This window comes from Pelecanus crispus, chromosome 2, assembly GCF_030463565.1.
Source record: "Pelecanus crispus isolate bPelCri1 chromosome 2, bPelCri1.pri, whole genome shotgun sequence".
Classification (NCBI taxonomy): domain Eukaryota; kingdom Metazoa; phylum Chordata; class Aves; order Pelecaniformes; family Pelecanidae; genus Pelecanus; species Pelecanus crispus.
The window spans coordinates 145,347,232-145,364,515 of NC_134644.1; the positions used below are offsets into that span (position 1 = coordinate 145,347,232).

Here is a 17,284-nt window from a genome sequence, read left to right on the forward strand (position 1 = left end):
AAAGTGTAAGTTATTCGGGGGGGGAGAGGTCAGGCGGTAGGGGAAGGGGGCCAGCCCGACGCACCCCACTGGCTCCGAAACCGGGCGACGGCCGCGGCGGGAGCCTCCCGCCTGCTGCGCGGCCCGGCGGCGAGGCGGGTGGCGAGCACACCCCCCCGCCTTTATCGCTTGCCCGCCACCGGGCTGTGCTGGCTCTCGGCGCCGCCGCCGCCGCCGAGGAGCTTTCTCGGAGGGGCCGTGACTCACAAAAGCCTTCCTTATCCTGCCCCAGCACGCTCTCCCCCGCAGACGGCACCCCGCCGCTGGAGCCCGGCCCCTCCTCCCCTGCCTTCGCGGAGGTGGATTCACTCCGCCCGGCCCTTCTCCCCGCCGCCGCGCCCGAGTTGGTTCAGCCCGGGGCAGGCGCTCGGAATAAGCCCTGTCCCCTTTGAAGAGCCTCGGTGCGGGCTCCCCTTTTCCCTCCCACCGCCGCTGCGCACTGCCTGGTTCCGACTGGGCCCTCCCGCCCGGGCGGCGGCGGCGGCGGCGGCTCCGCGAGTTCCTGCTCCCCGTGCCCGGGGCGCGCGCACGAGGCTGGCTCGGCCGTTGGGGGCGCGCGGCGGGAGCAGCAGGAGCAGCAGCGGCAGCAGCAGCAGCAGCAGGAGCGGCAGCAGCAGCGGCCGCGGCGGGAGGGGTGTTGTTGTGCAGGGGCCGCCGATGCCGCTGTGAGATGGCATCATTCTGCGCGGCGGCGGAGGCGGCGGCGGAGCGCGGCGCGGAGGGGTGAGGAGCCGCCGCGGCGGCGGCGAGGAGGAGGAGAAGGAGAAAAAGAAGAAGATAAAAAGGTGGGAGGAAGGAGAAGGAGGCGGCAGCAGCTGCGAGGCTGCGAGCCACGGTAAGGAAACAAAACAGGCTGTGCCGCAACCGTTTCGCTCTGCGGTCTGGCCCGGCAGAGCCCGACCGGCCTGAGGAGGAAAACGGCTGCCGTTTTCCTCGCTCTTCTCCGCCGCCGTTCGGCCGTGGGGGACCGGGGGCGGCGGGGGCAGGGGGGTGGGCTCTGGAGGGGTGCGAGCTGCTGCCTGTCACGGAGGGGCGGGGAGGAGGGCAATGGGCGTGGGGGCTAAAATGGCGAAGGGAGCCGTAGTAAGGTCTCGGTCTCGCCTTTCCGGCGGTTCAGCTCGTCGCAGCCGCCGGGCCCCGCCGGAGGGGGTGGCGGCTGTTGCTTCTCCCCTTTCGCTGACCCCACGCGGCGGCCGGGGGATCGCTGCGTTCCTCCGCCGCCTCCCCCCCGGCTCCTGTCCGGACGGGGCTGAGGGCCTCTGGGCCCGCACCTGGCGAGGGGAGGGAGGGAGGCTCGCCGCTTCGGGGAGCGTGGGGAGCTACGGGGCGGCGGGGAAGGGGAGGGGGAGCGTGGCTGGTGTCCGGTGTCGGGCGAATAACCTTGTTTATTCCTGTCTGCGGCCTTTGGGGTGACTGAGGGCCGCGTCCTGACCCGTGTCAACGCTGAGTGCATTGCGAGGCATTAGCGACTGGGAGGCAGTTCCACGGCCGGCCCCTGCTTGGCTAGCGACGGGATGAAAGCAGAGAAGGATATTGTTACGTTTCGGTTCACCTTCCTTTGGTGAACCTGGCGGGGGGCAGGAGGGGAAGAGCCGTTTTCCCTCTACAGTGAGCTGCTGTCACCCCTCACGATACGCCTCGTGTGCCTCCCTTCAAGAGGAGGGGGCACGGAGGGTGGGAGGCCGTTAGGGTCACTGCTCAAGCTATACGTGTCTGCCAGTCTCTGTGGGTCCTCTTAATGTATGGTTTGCTGAGCAGGCTGCGTGAATTCAAGACCTCAAAAGACCTATTTATGTCATTTATCTTTATGTTGTGGCAAAATGTTACAACTCAGTGGAAGTGTTTATTTACTTGTTTTTATTTGTAGGTGTCTTATTTTTGGAAGGATACCAATTCTCGCCCCAGTTGAACTAGGATGAGCTAGCTCTGCTTCCAGATCTATAAATGTTTAAACTGTACGTCAAAGAGAGAAAAGGGCTTAACGCTGTCTAATAATTTTAACGGGAACTCTTCAAAATAAGAGAACTGTAAAACCAGCTTTTCATATTTCAGTTGTATTTCCACATGGCACCTATGTCATTTAGAAAATCATCAGGATATTTTGCATTAAAGAAACCCCAGGTTATGCACTGGCTTACGAGGTGATACTGTCACTGACTGCAGGTGGCTGAGTTATATATGGTCATACACGTGAAAGACAATATGGCCTTCATCGTAGTAAGAGCCTCCCCTTAAAATTCGTATTCTGGTTTAATCCTTTTGTGATATAGGAGCAAACATTATTGGTGGGCTGTGATAATGCTTCATTGACTTGGACTATTGTGGGGGGGTTGTTTGATTTTTATTTGTTTTAGTTTTGTATGCTGCTTTATCTGAGTCTGTGATGGTCAAGGTATAAACTGAATTATTACTTCTCGTTGATTTTAATACTAATAAAGATTAAAGAAATTGTGCATAGAAAAAAAATCTGAAGGATTTTTTTTCCTGTGACGAAAAAAGCACAGTTTATCTGGACTCCTGACAAAGATGCTTTCAAATGGGGCAACTAGAAATACCTTCTTGTTGCTTGTGAAACTGTGGGTTTAGAATCCTTTTGTGACCTCTTAGGTGTGTATTTTGAGCTATATTTTAAAGATCTTGTCCTATAAATGCTTCTAGCTTGAGTAACTGACCACTATCAGTTGTCTTTTTCCAATGATACAGTAGAATAATTTCCTTAAGTACATAATTATGCTTGAAAACATGAAAGCAATTTTGCGTACCCAGGACTGATTTAATCTCTCGGCATGGGACACCTTGTTACCAAAAGGATATGGATTATTTTTGTTGGAAAAATAGTTTACATTTGTTGCTAAACAGCAGTGAACAAAACATTGTAAGTCAGCCTGTGTGTTTTTCTTAAAGGATTGGCAATAAAGTTTAAATAATCACCTGTCTACAAGTGCTTCTTAAATCATGGGAATGCTGACAGAGTTTAGAGCCAGCCCCTTTTCCTGAGTCTGTGGAACCCTTGGAAGAAGGAGGAATGTGTGCTAGTTCCATTGCTTTTCATTTCCCTTCTTACGTTTCCATATGAGGTTGGAAATTTTGATAAGTTGGAACTTCTACCCACTTCCCTGTTTTTTCTCTTAAAAGAATGTGTGTGGGGAAAGAGACTTCTCCTGGTCTTTGGAGGCAATGAAGAGTCAGGGGTAAGGGTCTATGACAGGAAGTTGGTATTGCGTTCAGTTTCTTCATGTTTCAGTATTCGTATGCAGTTAAAACACTAGATTTGAAAACTAAGGTAGCATAATCAAAAAATCATGAACTAAGCTATAAACTAAGCTATATTTATTAATTGGAAATGGCTACTATTTGTGCACTTAAAGCAAACGCTCATTGTTAGCTTAAAAAAACAACCCAGATCTCCCCCCCCCCCCCCCCCCCCCCAAGTTCATCCTAGAATTTAGTTGAGTGAAATGCAGATAATGAAGTGAAAAGGCTTGGAGAGGGAATGCATGGAGTAACAGATGAAAACAAAAAAAAGTGCTTCCTGCAAACTATGCTTAAGTGATTCTTGGAAGTTATTTTTAACTTGGCTAAAAAGACTTCTCTTTCTTCATAAAGACTGAAGAGAAGGAGTGAAGCTACTGATAAAAATGTCATACCTTTTAAGCTAGGTTAGTACTGCTCTTCACTGCTTCTGCACAGTGTAATATTCACCTCGATTTAAAAAAAAAAACAAACCACACACAAACCTGCTTTCTAGCTCTGCATCAATTGCATATGACTCAAAGTCAGTAGAAAAGCTGCTCCAGTGTGCCTTGCTGTATGAAAGTATGTAAATTGGGGCAGCGTTCCTCAGTTTCTGTGGTAGTGTCAGGTTAACCAAAATCCTGTCTTTTTTGTTGTCCTTATGGAACTTGTAATCTGGCACTGTGAACTCTTCCTTTGAATTCTAAGTTAAGCAACGCCTAATGACATTCTTCTATATTGCTTTGGTCTATGTGCAAATGCAGACAATAGGAGTTGGTTACATCCAGGTCCTCCTTTAAAAGTTTGTTTTTGTTGCATCAGTAGGCCACTTTCTTTCTCTGCAGGTGTTAGTTCAGATTTATTATAACCTGCTGGCATTCTCCTATAGTGACATAAAATAGTCATAGGTAAGGACCATCGGAAGTATTGGAGATCTCACCTGTGTTTTCTTGAAGGAAAAGGATATGGCTTCAGAGAGGAATCTTCTCTTCCACATCAGCAGGAGTTGGAGTGTCTAGAAGAGGCATTTGAAAGGCTTTTAGAAAAGAACAGATCTTATGATTGGTGTGCCCTCTTTTCCGGTAGAACAGTGGCATGGCATGGTTTTTGCTAAAATTTGCTACAGTGCATTTTAAGAGGGAGGTTTTGGTTTTAATTGCTTTCTGTAATTGAAAAGTTCTAGTTACTGTTTCTTGGGATATGTTTTTGCTATGTTTGAGTACCTGATAGTTTAACCAGAAGCATACTTAAGTTTAGCTCTGTTTCGCAAGTGTAGTGTTGCTTTACAGAGGAACACTAGAGGTTACAGGGAAGCTATCAGCTATCAGAATAGTTATACTATTTGTCAGAATTATTTACTTGGGGGAGTGCTATGTTTTTGTTTCATTTTTTCTTTTTTTGTTGTTTTTTTAAAAATTTCTTAGCATTTCAGGGAAAGTATGGCAGGGAAAACTTTATGCGTGTGTTACATGGAGGTCTTAGTAGGTACTACACATGTGGTACATAGTATGAAACAATCATTGCGGGTTTGCATAACTATACTACTGTGGTTCTGTAACAGCAGATATATGGCAAACAAGCGATTTTTATTATTCTCTCTCCCCTTAGTCAATGTTGCGGATCGTGTAATCTGAAGTACAGTTTGATAATTCAGTATTGTCAAAAAAGCACTCTCAAAATCCTATTTAAAGAGAGTATGGATTTGGATTTAACTTACAAATTCTACTGACTTTGAAGAATAAACTGAAATTTACTTAGCTGGTTGTGTTACTTTTATAACAGCTTTTGACTAAAAGTCTTTCGTAAAAATTGTAGTGAAGCATGTGTTTAACAAAGCAGATTACATTCTTGGGCTTTTGCAACTTTTTTTATTAGTCACCATTTTTCTTATAGCTGGAATATGTTAGAGATGCTTATGGTCTTCTTTAAGTGACTAGGGTCTGAGCATACTTAAATGTAACCAGTTCAAAACCTGAAGGTTTAACATCCTCACTGTTAAGGATGTTAACTTGGAGTGATGTTACTAGTACGGCCAATAGTCTTTTCTTTTGTAGTGAAATTCAGCCTCTGATGTGTAATGCAAGGAATGTTTCATTGGCTCGAATCACTTCAGAATAATTCTTTCAAATATAAATATCTGTTACTGGAAACATAGTGGGACATTCTCTTGATTTGTCTTTTATGTAAATGGTTTTGAGAATACAAATACGTGTTTGTAACTGACCTTGTCAAGTAGTTCTAATGGCAGAGGATTACTCCATCTGCTTTTTAATATGAGGATTTTAGAGTTACCTTGCTGAAAATCATTCTGGAGATGGAAGAAAACAATTTAAAAAATGATGAAAAGAGTATGTCATATTTTAAAAATAAACAGCAAAATAATTCTGTTTTACACATTCAGGTATCTTCACTTTGCAGCCTGAAGTGGGCAGAAGAGAGCTCTTGTCTGTGCTTCTGTGAGTAAAGACAGAAGTATAGAGTATACTCTGCGCACATTTCTAGTTACTGGGGTTTCTTACCAAGATTTTTTGCTATAAGCGTTTAAATGGAGCAGGAGGTTAGCGGAAGAGTCCTTTAAAAAAGAAACAAATTAAACCTTTTACTGTTCCCCATATAGGTGGGTGAAAAATATGCATTTCAAGGTGGCCAGTGATTTCTCATTGTAAATCAAATCAAAGGAGTTGTAGTTTTAGAGTAGGGAAAAGTAAACAGGAAAGATAAAGTTCATAATCTGTAAAATTGCACAATATACGTGGGCATCAGAACTGAAAAAAAGAACACATCTCCAGTTTTGAAACACAGTGCTCTGCTAGCTCTTGAGAAATTCAGTAAGATGTGTGGGGGGGTTTTTTTTTTTTTTTTTGGTTGTTTCTAAGTGTGAAGTAAAAGGGCTAAACAGATCAAGATACAATCATCTTAAAAACTGACCTTTCCTTCTTTACTAACTGGTATATTGGAATTAGCTCTCTTGCATTTTCTGGTGTACACAGTGACATTAAGTATGTGTGTGTAAATATAACAGTCAAAAAGCAAACTAAAATCTAAAAGGAAAGCTAAACAGAAGATGAAGAGCAACAGGATTGCCAGACTTCCCTTTTCTCTTCCCCTGAGGTTAGAAGTGTGATGGAAGCTGTTTTTTCTTAAATTTTACTTCCCTTTATTCCTCATTCTTGGCATTTTTTATTTTCCACTTCCAGCTACCTTCTTACAGTGCTATCTTTTTAAAAAAATGATTACTGTCTTACTGTAGTCACTGGAAAGATTTTGGGTTTAAAAGAAAAAAGTGTATTTTGACTTCTGGGTGCAAGTTACAAGGACAAGAAAAAATTAAATTAGTATTGAAAATCTGGTGGAAGACTGATATTTGTGTGTCATTTCAAAATAAAATAAATCCCTGGCTGAAAGTCTTGTGAGAGGTTGCTGACAAAGCTATGTTGTCATGGGATGGTGAGTAAAACTGCAATGTTAAGGGAATAGCTATGGGGAAGAAAACTAGTTGGAGTCTTAGTTCGTAACATGACAAAGACTGGTACTAATGAACTGGCAAAATCTGTAGGTGGTGAAATTATTTATTGAGTAATGGAAGTGGAAACTTCAGAGGGACATAGCAGGGGCTGGTTTAATATTTGGTGATAGGCACATTTTTGTGTTAACACAGGAGACCTAATACGTATTGTAAGGAGTAGCTAGAACTAGTCATCAAAATGGGGTGTAAATTAAGTATTTGGTAATAAGAGCCTAACATAGTTATGAATTGCTTTATGAAAATTTCCCATTAGGAATGGAATTAAAAGTAAATACTGGAATGTGTTAAGAATATAACATATACTAGCTTGCATACTATTTTTATATTGATTACATAAGCATATTTGAAAACTGCTAAATGTTACTATTGTATGGCAAGTGGTGCTGGTACCATGTGGAGACCTCCTAGGTTTAGCTTGTTTACAAGCAGACTGTTGTGTTTCTTTGTTGTTTGTATTCCATTTCTGAGCAGGAAAAAATAACTGATTCAGAAGAAAACTATTAGAATAGTTGCTCCTGTGCAAATAAAATGGAAAATATTGTTTATTTTTAGCATAAAAAGAAGTGAAAGAAGAGAGGCCTCCGGCAGAGGCTAACAGAACCTTCAACAGAATGTGAGTAAATTTCAGCCTGTGCTTTTAAATCTCTGTCATACAACTAAACAAGGAGATGTTAGAGCACACTTTGAAAAGTTGAGTAGGGTAGTCTGTCAAGAAGTAATTCTTAAAAGGTTCAGTTGGGATTGGCTGATCTATGATTCAGAATAAGGAATAGATTGTTATGCAGACAAGGAGAAAACCCGTTGCTAAGTAATAGGAGTTTTAATAAAAAAGATTCTACAGATTGCACTTCATTGGAAAAACTAACTGCATTTTTAAATACTTCCTACGAGCAAGTTAGTCTAGACTGCCCACTACAGTCTTTCTTGGATTTTTTTTTTTTTTTTTGAGCTACCAGCGGTAGCTTGCTTTCAGAGTTGGTTGATGTTCTTGTCTATTTTGAGTGTATCTATTATGCTGGTTGCTTCAGTTTCAAAGCTTTAAAGGCCATGAGAAATTAAAATTAGATTATGTCTCTGCTAATACAGATTTATTTACACTTTGGGCTTACTTTTCTACATAATTGAAAATTTTGTGTTTCAATCCCTCCCTGTTAATAGAGGGGAAGAAAGAACATTTTTACAGATGTTTGTTGACACCCTGCCGGCTTAAAGCTGATGGTTTCGAAGGTTGATGTAGAAGATGTAGGAATAGAATAAAGAATAAACCAGACATACATCATCATGCCACTGTTTATATCCACAGTGCATTCCTATCTTGAAGGAATGCTTTGTGCATTTTTTCATCTTTTCCACTTTCCACCCTGTCTCAAAAGGTGTATTGTAGACCTGGAGAAGATACAAAGAAGGACAGCAAGGATTACTGATTTATATGGAAGAAGACTTACAGAGTGACTAAGGATTCTTAATATTTTTCAGGCTGGAAGACCTGTATGTTGACCATGTCGTGCAAGTGTATGTTATGTGGGTAAAGGATGCTGGAGATGCTTTTCCCGTGCTTGTCTTTCCTCTGTCTCTAATATCTACCCTCAAAAGTTTCTTGAAAGTAAACATGAATAAAGGAATAATTTTGAAAATTGACTTCTTTCAGTGGGGAGTTGGATGACCTTTTCTGTGCAGTTTTTGTAGTCTCTTGGTTTCAAGGCAGTGCTGTTCTCAAGAATTAGCTGTTAATGATTTTAAGTTATATAAATTTAGTCTTTAGCTTATCACCAGAAAGGATACTGACCCTCAAGAGAGTATTTGCATTTCTCATGAACTCCATCTGTTCACCTAAAATGAAAATAACTAATATTTCAAACACTCTTTTACTTCAAAATTTTAGTAGTTTTCTTATAGCCCACCGATTCCTTTGTAGCGTTGAGTTAAACCTAATATGCAGTGTATTGATGTGGTCCAGTATTGACCCTTGAGAAGTCAGACTTTGGGCCCTTCTGGTAAGACTTATGTATTAACTCATTTTCATGTTCTCAGTTTGTCATTTTTGTGTAGTTAAATTTTGGAATCAGATTAACTCAGATTAGAATCTTATTGGAAAGTGATTAGCAGAAGCAGTCAACTCTTTATCTTAAGAAGTGAGAATTTGTCACCTGGGAGCCTTACTAAAGGATCAGGTTGAATTCTCTAGCACTGTAGAGACTGAAGGGCTATTTTTGTAAAAATAAGTGACGATGCTTGGGTGAGTGCTCAGGTAGTAATAGGTAAGATTAGTGCAGTCTGTGATTGGAATTAGGAGAGGCATGTTTTAGTGTTGTAACACTGCTGAGACTGACAGCTGGGAAGAGGCTTGCGTAGCACATTTTAAAAAGCAAATATTCAGAGAAAAGAGAGTGAGAACAGAAGTAGTAAATTCTACTTAATACCTCTTTGAGCTATTTTTTGAGATAGTTACTGAAGAGTGGTAGATCACATCAAGTCTCTTTGTGCTGAAAAATGTGCAAAGACCCTTTCTGCCACTTTAGTCTGTAACACTGAGTAGGTTTCTCTTCCCGTCTTCTTTGAATTAATCTTTTACTGACTTAGCAGAACAAAGGGCAGACTAGGAGGCTATTTTGTGGGGCAGTATTAATGTATTTCCCATTATTAGTATTCCTTAATCACTATTTCTTCATATCCCTACAGAAACAAGGGGGAAGATGTAAGGAAACAGCAGCACTCTTGGTTAACATCTTTAATGTTGTTTTATGTTCCCTTGGAATTTGTTGGTTTGTTAATTTTGCTGTGACTGCAGTAGAGATGTGCTTACACTAGTCATGGCTATTGTGACTAATATTAAATTTAACTCTGTAGGTAATAATATATGGAAGTGCCTACATGTAACTAGGGTAAGGTTTTCTGTTTGCAGTGTAGTTCTACTAAAATCTGCCCATATTTGAGAGATATATCTTAGTATATTACTTTACATTGCTCTTGATGCAAGTCTGATGAACAATAATTTATACCAGCCGTTAGGATTATCCATAGCAGAAGGCAACCCAGAGAGGCTGAAGACTAGTGTGTAGCTAGCATATCATGTATTCTGATAGATATGAAGGTTATTCAGCTGAATATTAAAACGAAGGAGAAAATACTTTTCCCTGATTTGTTGACATATGTGTTGGACTGTCGGCCTTTAACTACCATTGTTCTGTTCAAGCAACCTGGAAGTTGTTCACTCCATTTGTTTCACTGTGTGTGTGGTCCTATCTGTAATACACAGAGGAGGCATTGTGATATTTTTCATTATTTGATATTGTAGTAGAAGCATCATCGTGATTAAGATTCACAAATGAGGTGTACCCTAAACATTTTGCTGATAAGTTGCTCTGTGAGCAGTGGAACTAGGCTTCATACAAGTTTTTCTTACATCATTACAATTCTCTTCTCCCTCTGCTGTTCTAGACCTTTCTTATTGTAGTAAAAAAGCCACTATGCACAGCTCCAGCTCAGACTGATTCAGAGCTGTTTCTGTGGTGATTATGTAGCCTTTGAGCCAGGTAGCGTGGATACCTTGAGTTCATGCTGCAGCCCTTTTCCCAGAAAGTGCAGGAAATTTTGTCTTTTTCCTCTACCTAGCTGTTGATTTTCACAAAGCTCATGAGAACTTAGTGTATCAGAGGACATTACTTCTCAGTTTATTTTAACTGAATCTGGTGGTGCACAGATTCATTTAGAGGGATGGAGATGAAAGAAAGAGTGGGAAGAGGCAGGTGGACAGTATGAGTCACACATGTGATGTTTGCTTGGGAAACCAGGCTAAAAAGGTCTCTGCTAGTCTAAGTATAAGGCAAAACAGAACAGGCAGATATGCAGTGAAATCGTAGTCTGTCGTTTGTTTGGACCTCCTGCAAACCTGAAAATAGGTTTTTGTAAACCTCTGTAATTGTACTGTATTTTTTCTTAGACCCTAATATGAGGCTGGCAATATGTTGTAGATAATGCATGGATCAATATTGCAGCATCTGAAGAAATGGTCAGTGAATGTACTTGGAAAAATACAGAAAATGAAATATTATTGTATGTAGCTTGCTCTCCATGCCAGTATGAGTGGACAAAGATTTGTTTTCTGAGGTGGGGGGGGGGGGTGGGAACTGCATATAGGTTGGCTTAAGAAAGATACATACAGAAATTTTTGTGTCAGACCTGGTGTGTGAAGAATACTAGAATTTGTCCAAAGGACGGCAACAAAGATGGTGAAAGGACTAGAGGGCATGACTTACGAGGAGCAGCTGAGGGTATTCGGTTTGTTCAGCTTAGAGAAGAGGAGACGGAGGGGTGACCTCATTGCTGTCTACAACTTCCTCATGAGGGGAAGCAGAGAAGGAGGTGCTGATCTGCTTCTGGTGTGCAGTGATAGGATGTGAGGGAATGGCTTAAAACTGTGTCAGGGGAAGTCCAGATTGGATATTAGGAAAAAGTTCTTCATTGAAAGGGTGGTCAAGCCCTGGAACAAGCTACCCAGGGAAGTGGTCATGTCCCTAAGCTGTCAGTGTGCAAGAATAGAATAGAACATTTCAGTTGGAAGGGACCTACAACGATCATCTAGTCTAACCGCCTGACCAATTCAGGGCTGACCAAAAGTTAAAGCCTGTTGTTAAGGGCATTGTCCAAGCACCTCTTAAACACTGACAGGCTTGGGGTATCAACCACCTCTCTAGGGAGCCTGTTCCAGTGTTTGACCACCCTCTCTGTAAAGAAAAAACTCCTAATGTCAAGTCTGAACCTCCCCTGATGCAATGTTGAACAATTCCCACATGTCCGATCACTGGATACCAGGGAGAAAAGCTCAGCACCTGCCTTTCTACTTACCAGTCAGCAAACTTGCTAATGGTGCATTCAACTCCAGCATCCAGATCACTGATAAAAATATTGAACAGAACTGGCCCTAGAATTGAGCCCTGAGGAGCACCGTGGGTGACTGACTGCCAACCATGTGTAGCCCCATTCACTACAACCCTTTGAGCTCTGCCTTTCAGCCAGTTCTTCACCCAGCACGCCATGAACCTGGTCATCTCACAGCTGGACAACTTGTCCAGAAGGATGCTGTGAGGGACAGTATCAAAAGCCTTACTAAAATCTGGAAAAACTACATCCATTGCCTATCCATTGCCTTCCCTTCATCCGTGAGGTGTGTGGGGGTGACCTTATCATAGAAGGATATCAAATTAGTTAAGCAAGACTTTGTGAACCTGTGTTGACTGTGCCTGATGATTGCATTATTCTTTAAATGCCTTTCAGTAGTACACAGTACGATCTTCTCCATAGTTTTTCCAGGAACTGAGGTTAGACTAACAGGTCTGTAGTTTCCTGGGCCTTCCCTCATGTAAATTGGAATAACATTGGCTAGCTTCCAGTCAGCAGGGACCTCCTCAGACTCCCAAGACCTTTGGTAGATGACTGAGAGGGGTTCTGCCATAACATCTGCTAGCTCCTTCAGTACTCTGGAATGAATCGCATCAGGCCCAACGGACTTGTGAACGTTCAGCTGATACAGCTGGTCCCTTACAATTTCAGTGTTCACAAATGGAAAGTCACTGTTCCTATACTTGTGGCAGCCCAAGGTCTATTGGTATTATTAAAGACTGAGGCAAAAAAAACATTGAATGCCTCTGCTTTTTTTCATCCCTATTAGTCAGATTACCATCTTCAAGTATCAGTCCAATGTTTTCTTTAGACCTCCTTTTGCTATTAACATACTTTAAAAAAGCCTTTCTTGTTATCTGACAGAACACTGGCCAGTTTCAACTCTAATTGATCTTTGGCCTTTTGTGTCTTCACCCTGCATAACTGAACCATGGCTCTGTAATCTTCCTGCAAAGCCTGACCTTACTTCCAGAGATCATACAATGTCTTCTTCCTCTTGAGCTCCATGAGGAATTCACTGTTCAGCCAAGCTGGTCTTCTGCCCCTCTTGGCTGACTTACGACACAGTGGAATTGCCTGCTCCTGTGCTTCTAAAAGGTGGTTCTTAAAGACTGACCAGCACTCACTGAGTCCTAAGCCTTCCTTCCCTTGCTGACAAGGCCTTACACACCACGAGGAGGAGACTGCTGAGCTGAAATTCTACTTCTGTCAAAGCAGATCCTAAGGAAGCCACTGGTATATCTATACCCATCACTATGTGCTATGGGCTCAGTGAAAACATGAGAAATGAAATGTTAAAACTGTGTCCCTTACTGTTTTGGCTGGTCTGAAGATTCACTCCAAAAAGGTGTTGATGATAACAGAAAGTATGAGGACTTTCTCATAGCTTTGTTCTCCTTTGTTTTATCCAAGCTGGATTTACTACTTAACATTTTTGGGTCCTTTTTCAGTCCTCTCAGCCTCAAGTAATTCCTTTTTTTGAAAATGCTGCTAAGCTACTCCTGGGTAGAGTGAGGGATATTGTCAGTGGAAGATGGTTTTGGTAGTACTGTTGAGTTTTAGCAAGAAGAAGCAAGAGATTGTGCTGGCAGAAAAGCACCTGTGGGTCCTGGTGGGCACCAAAGATGAACGTGAAGGAGCAATGTGCCCTGGGGGCATAGATGGCGAATGATGATGAGCTGCATTAGATCAAGGAATTGCCAGCAGGTTGAGGGAGGTGATTCTTCCCCTTTATTCAGCACTGGTGAGGCCACACCTGGAGTCCTCTGCCCAGTGCTGGGTGCCTCAGTAGAAGAGAGACATGGACATACTGGATAGAGTTTCATGAAGGGACACAAAGATGATTAAGGCACCATTTCTTTGAGGAAAGGCTGAGAGAGCTAGCACTGTTCAGCCTGGAGAAGACCTGGGGGGACTTCATCAATGTATATAAATACCTGAAGGAGGGTGCAAAAAGGATGGAGCCAGGCTCTTTTCAGTGGTGCCCGGTGACAAGACCAGAGGCAATGGGCACACACTGAAACACAGGAGGTTCCCTCTGAACATCAGGAAACGCTTCACCACTGTGAGGGTGACTCAGCACTGGCACAGGTTGTCCAGGAAGGTTGTGGAGTCTCCATCCTTGGCGATATTTAAAAGCCATCTGGACATGGTCCTGGGCAGCTTGCTTTAGGTAGCCCTACTGGAGCAGAGGGGTTGGACCACATGACCCCCAGAAGTCCCTTCCAACCTCAACCATTCTGTGATTTTGTGATTTAGGATTATATATAGTGAATGTGTCATTTATGGGATGAATGTTTGGTGCTAAGAGCACTTTCATTGGACCGTTACTTAAAAAAAGTTTCCAGTGTTCACTGTTAGCATAGAGTATGTCCTACAGTTACAGTTACAGTTTTGAACAGCACTTAGTACTGTCCTTTCAAGTATTCCAGATCTGTTTGTTTGTATAGGTAATATTTATAAGTCTCATGAAATACAGTTTGGGGTTTTTTTTTAACATAGTATTTTTTTAAACTCACCAATTTCCAAGGAATTAGTTAAGTAGAATTAAGTAGTAAAGGGATCTGCAGGAATCTTACCATCTTGATAAGTAGCTAAATACTCTGTTAAATAGTTTGAAGTTGCTACTAAACGGTATCGTAGAATTTTTGGTTTTTTTTAAGGTGGAGAGCTGCATTTCAGTCCATCAGTGTTTGTTTGACTGAAGTTTAAAACCAGCAGTAGGTGCCAAGGAAATAATTCATTGCTCGGCAAATGATGGTCTTACTACAATGCTGTCCGAAAAGTACTGCCATCATGTGTTTCCCTTGTGTGATGAGAAGTAAAATCAGTGCTCTTAGCAGTTTTATTTTAAATGAGCAGTGAAAATCTGATTTCCCTTTCTAATATTTTCTAAGGTATTAAACAATGACTTAAGCTACTATTTATAATACTTTTACAAATGATACTTCATAGGTAAAGACACCGTTCAGTACCGCTCACTGCATCTTACGAATTTCCAGGTTAATTATTAGAGTTATTCTAAGTTTCGTGGTTCCGAATGTGTCTTGTGCCATCTTTTGTCTTCAGTTTGAGCATAGGACTGTAGCTTAAATTGTTTTCACAGGGATTCTTAAAGTTAATAACCTTTCCTTCCTTAAGAACTGTCACAGAAGTTAGGACTGGTAATGTTGCAGGTTCTTTCATCTTCATAAAGCATAATTTTAAGATATAGTTAGAAAAACTGATGGTGAGCATGCATGTTGTATTGTTCCAATCTTAAATATTTTTTATTTCGTAACATATGTCTTTCATGTCTACTTCTGTGCTGGATAATTAAAATATTTCCCAGAAAAATTCTGAATTATTTAGGTGTAAAACTCAAAGACAAAAATAGACATAGGACTGAAAGATAAAGGTAGTAAAGGTGAAAACAACAAAAAATAAGGGGCTTAAAAAACAGGCAGTGATTGAACTCATGTGGGTAGAAAAAGAAGTGTGATTGGCAATTGGCAGCTTGTGTTGGGGCAAAAGAGAATACCAAAAGACAAGGAACTGGACTTAGTCTGTGAAAAAACATAACATTTCAGTGTCATATAAACAGATCTATTGAGTTAAATTGAAAGAATCTAAGACCTTCAGTGTAAACCATTCAGATTAGAAAACAAAGGTTAGAGCTGTTTGTGTAACTTGGACTTTGCCTTCCTTGTGTATGTTTGGAAGGGTGTCACAGATCACTGGTTACTGGTTTCTCCTGCTGGATTGTGTTTCTTTCAGTAGATGTATAAGAGACAAAACAATGCATGCTGCTTAATGATGCTTTATTAGTCTGTAGTTCTTGTTCTAGTCCTTTACTTAATTTCAGTAAATTAAAAAATGTCAAGGCTTTCTATTTGACATTAAAAAAAAATTCTCTTAATATTTTTGCAACTTTTAGTAATTTTAAGGGGGACTTACTGACTGCGTAACTGTTACAATATGTTAATTTACAACTAAATACAACCCTTTTTAAACTCCTTGCTAGCTAGAAGGATGTGTAATGTGAGATAATTAAAACAGTAGTATGACTAAACAATATTTACCTTTTCTTAAAGTTTGTCCTTGTGTTCAAACAATTTGGTTCCTTAAGAGTGAGTGTAACATAGTGCATACATGAAGGAAACCTTCTGCAGCATGTCAAAGTACCATTTCACCACCTTTAAATTTAATTAGTTATATCTGAAAAGGAGGATTGTAAAAAATGTGCGAGTATTTTAAATTCTGGCAGCCTACTGAAAGGAATCAAACTAGGAAGTATTTTGATTAAATGTGTAAGATGTCCATGAGTATAGCTTTCTGCTGGAAGCTTCTGTTCACAGGAGAGGTTTTTTTTTTCCCCTCACATACACTAATAAATTACTGGTTAATGAAAGCTAATACCTTGGCATACATAATGTCTCTTGTCTGTGTCCCTAGTCCATCACACTTAAAGTACCTATTGGGCTTCGCAGTGTACTCCTGGTTAGCATATATTCTGTCAGAATGGAGAATGGAATTGCAGATATTTTGCATTAGCCTGTAATAGTAGATCTTAAAAAGGAAGAGGACATCTGAAATGGAAGAGGACAGATCAAATTTTCACGAAGAACAGTGAATTAATTTTGTCACCAATATCAAGTAGAAAGTTCAGTGGTTCTCAGATGGTCATATTGGTGTTCGTGGAGGATATCCCTTGCTGATAAACATAGTCTTTCCATTGCCTCTTAAAGTATCAAGCAGGCTTGTGGTGTTCAGGGAAAAAAAAAAAAAAAACAACAAACTTTAAAGTTCTCTATTTGCATAGGTGTAAATATTACTGTAATTTTAGTTGTTGATGACCAAAGCTATCTGTTCAGGGAGTGTCAAGTCTTAGAGTTTTTTTGTTAGTGTTGCTACAGGCAAGACAAGTTAGAGAAATGATCATTTACTAGCCTGCTCAGTTTAATAAAGGCCAATACATTTTTGGGACTGTCGTGGTTTAGCCCCAGCCAGCAACTAAGCACCATGCAGCCGCTTGCTCACTCCCCCTGCCCCGATGGGATGGGGGAGAGAATCGGAGGAGTAAGAGTGAGAAACACTCCTGGGTTGAGATAAGAACAGTTTAATAATTGAAATAAAGTAAAATAGTAATGATCATAATAACAATGCAATAATGATAATATACAAAGCAAGTGATGCACAATGCAATTGCTCACCACCCGCCGACCGATACCCAGACAGTTCCCGAGCAGCGATCGCTGCTCCCCGGCCAACCCCCCCCAGTTTATATACTGAGCATGATGTCATATGGTATGGAATAGCCCTTTGGGCAGTTTGGATCAACTCTTCTGGCTGTGCCCCCTCCCAGTTTCTTGTGCGCCTGGCAGAGCATGGGAAGCTGAAAAGTCCTTGACTAGCATAAGCAGTACTTAGCAACAACTAAAACATCAGTGTGTTATCAGCATTCTTCTCATCCTAAATCCAAACCACAGCACTATGCCTGCTACTAGGAAGAAAATTAACTCTATCCCAGCCGAAACCAGGAGAGTCTACAGATTCTTCTCCAGATTTGAAACAGATCTGGACTCTTGTTTGTGTGTAACCAGTTTC

General features: G+C 41.6%; 1 protein-coding gene across 6 annotated transcripts in view; it reads left to right on the forward strand.

Annotated features, from left to right (window-relative positions):
- Positions 1–808: 808 nt before the first annotated feature.
- The window catches only part of WWP1 (WW domain containing E3 ubiquitin protein ligase 1), a 61,207-nt gene continuing 44,731 nt past the window's right edge, over positions 809–17,284 (forward strand). For all 6 annotated transcript variants that reach the window (XM_075728191.1, XM_075728189.1, XM_075728194.1 and 3 more), the window contains exon 1: positions 809–874. The gene's annotated coding sequence lies outside the window, so the exon portion shown is untranslated. The remainder of the gene's footprint in view (positions 875–17,284) is intronic.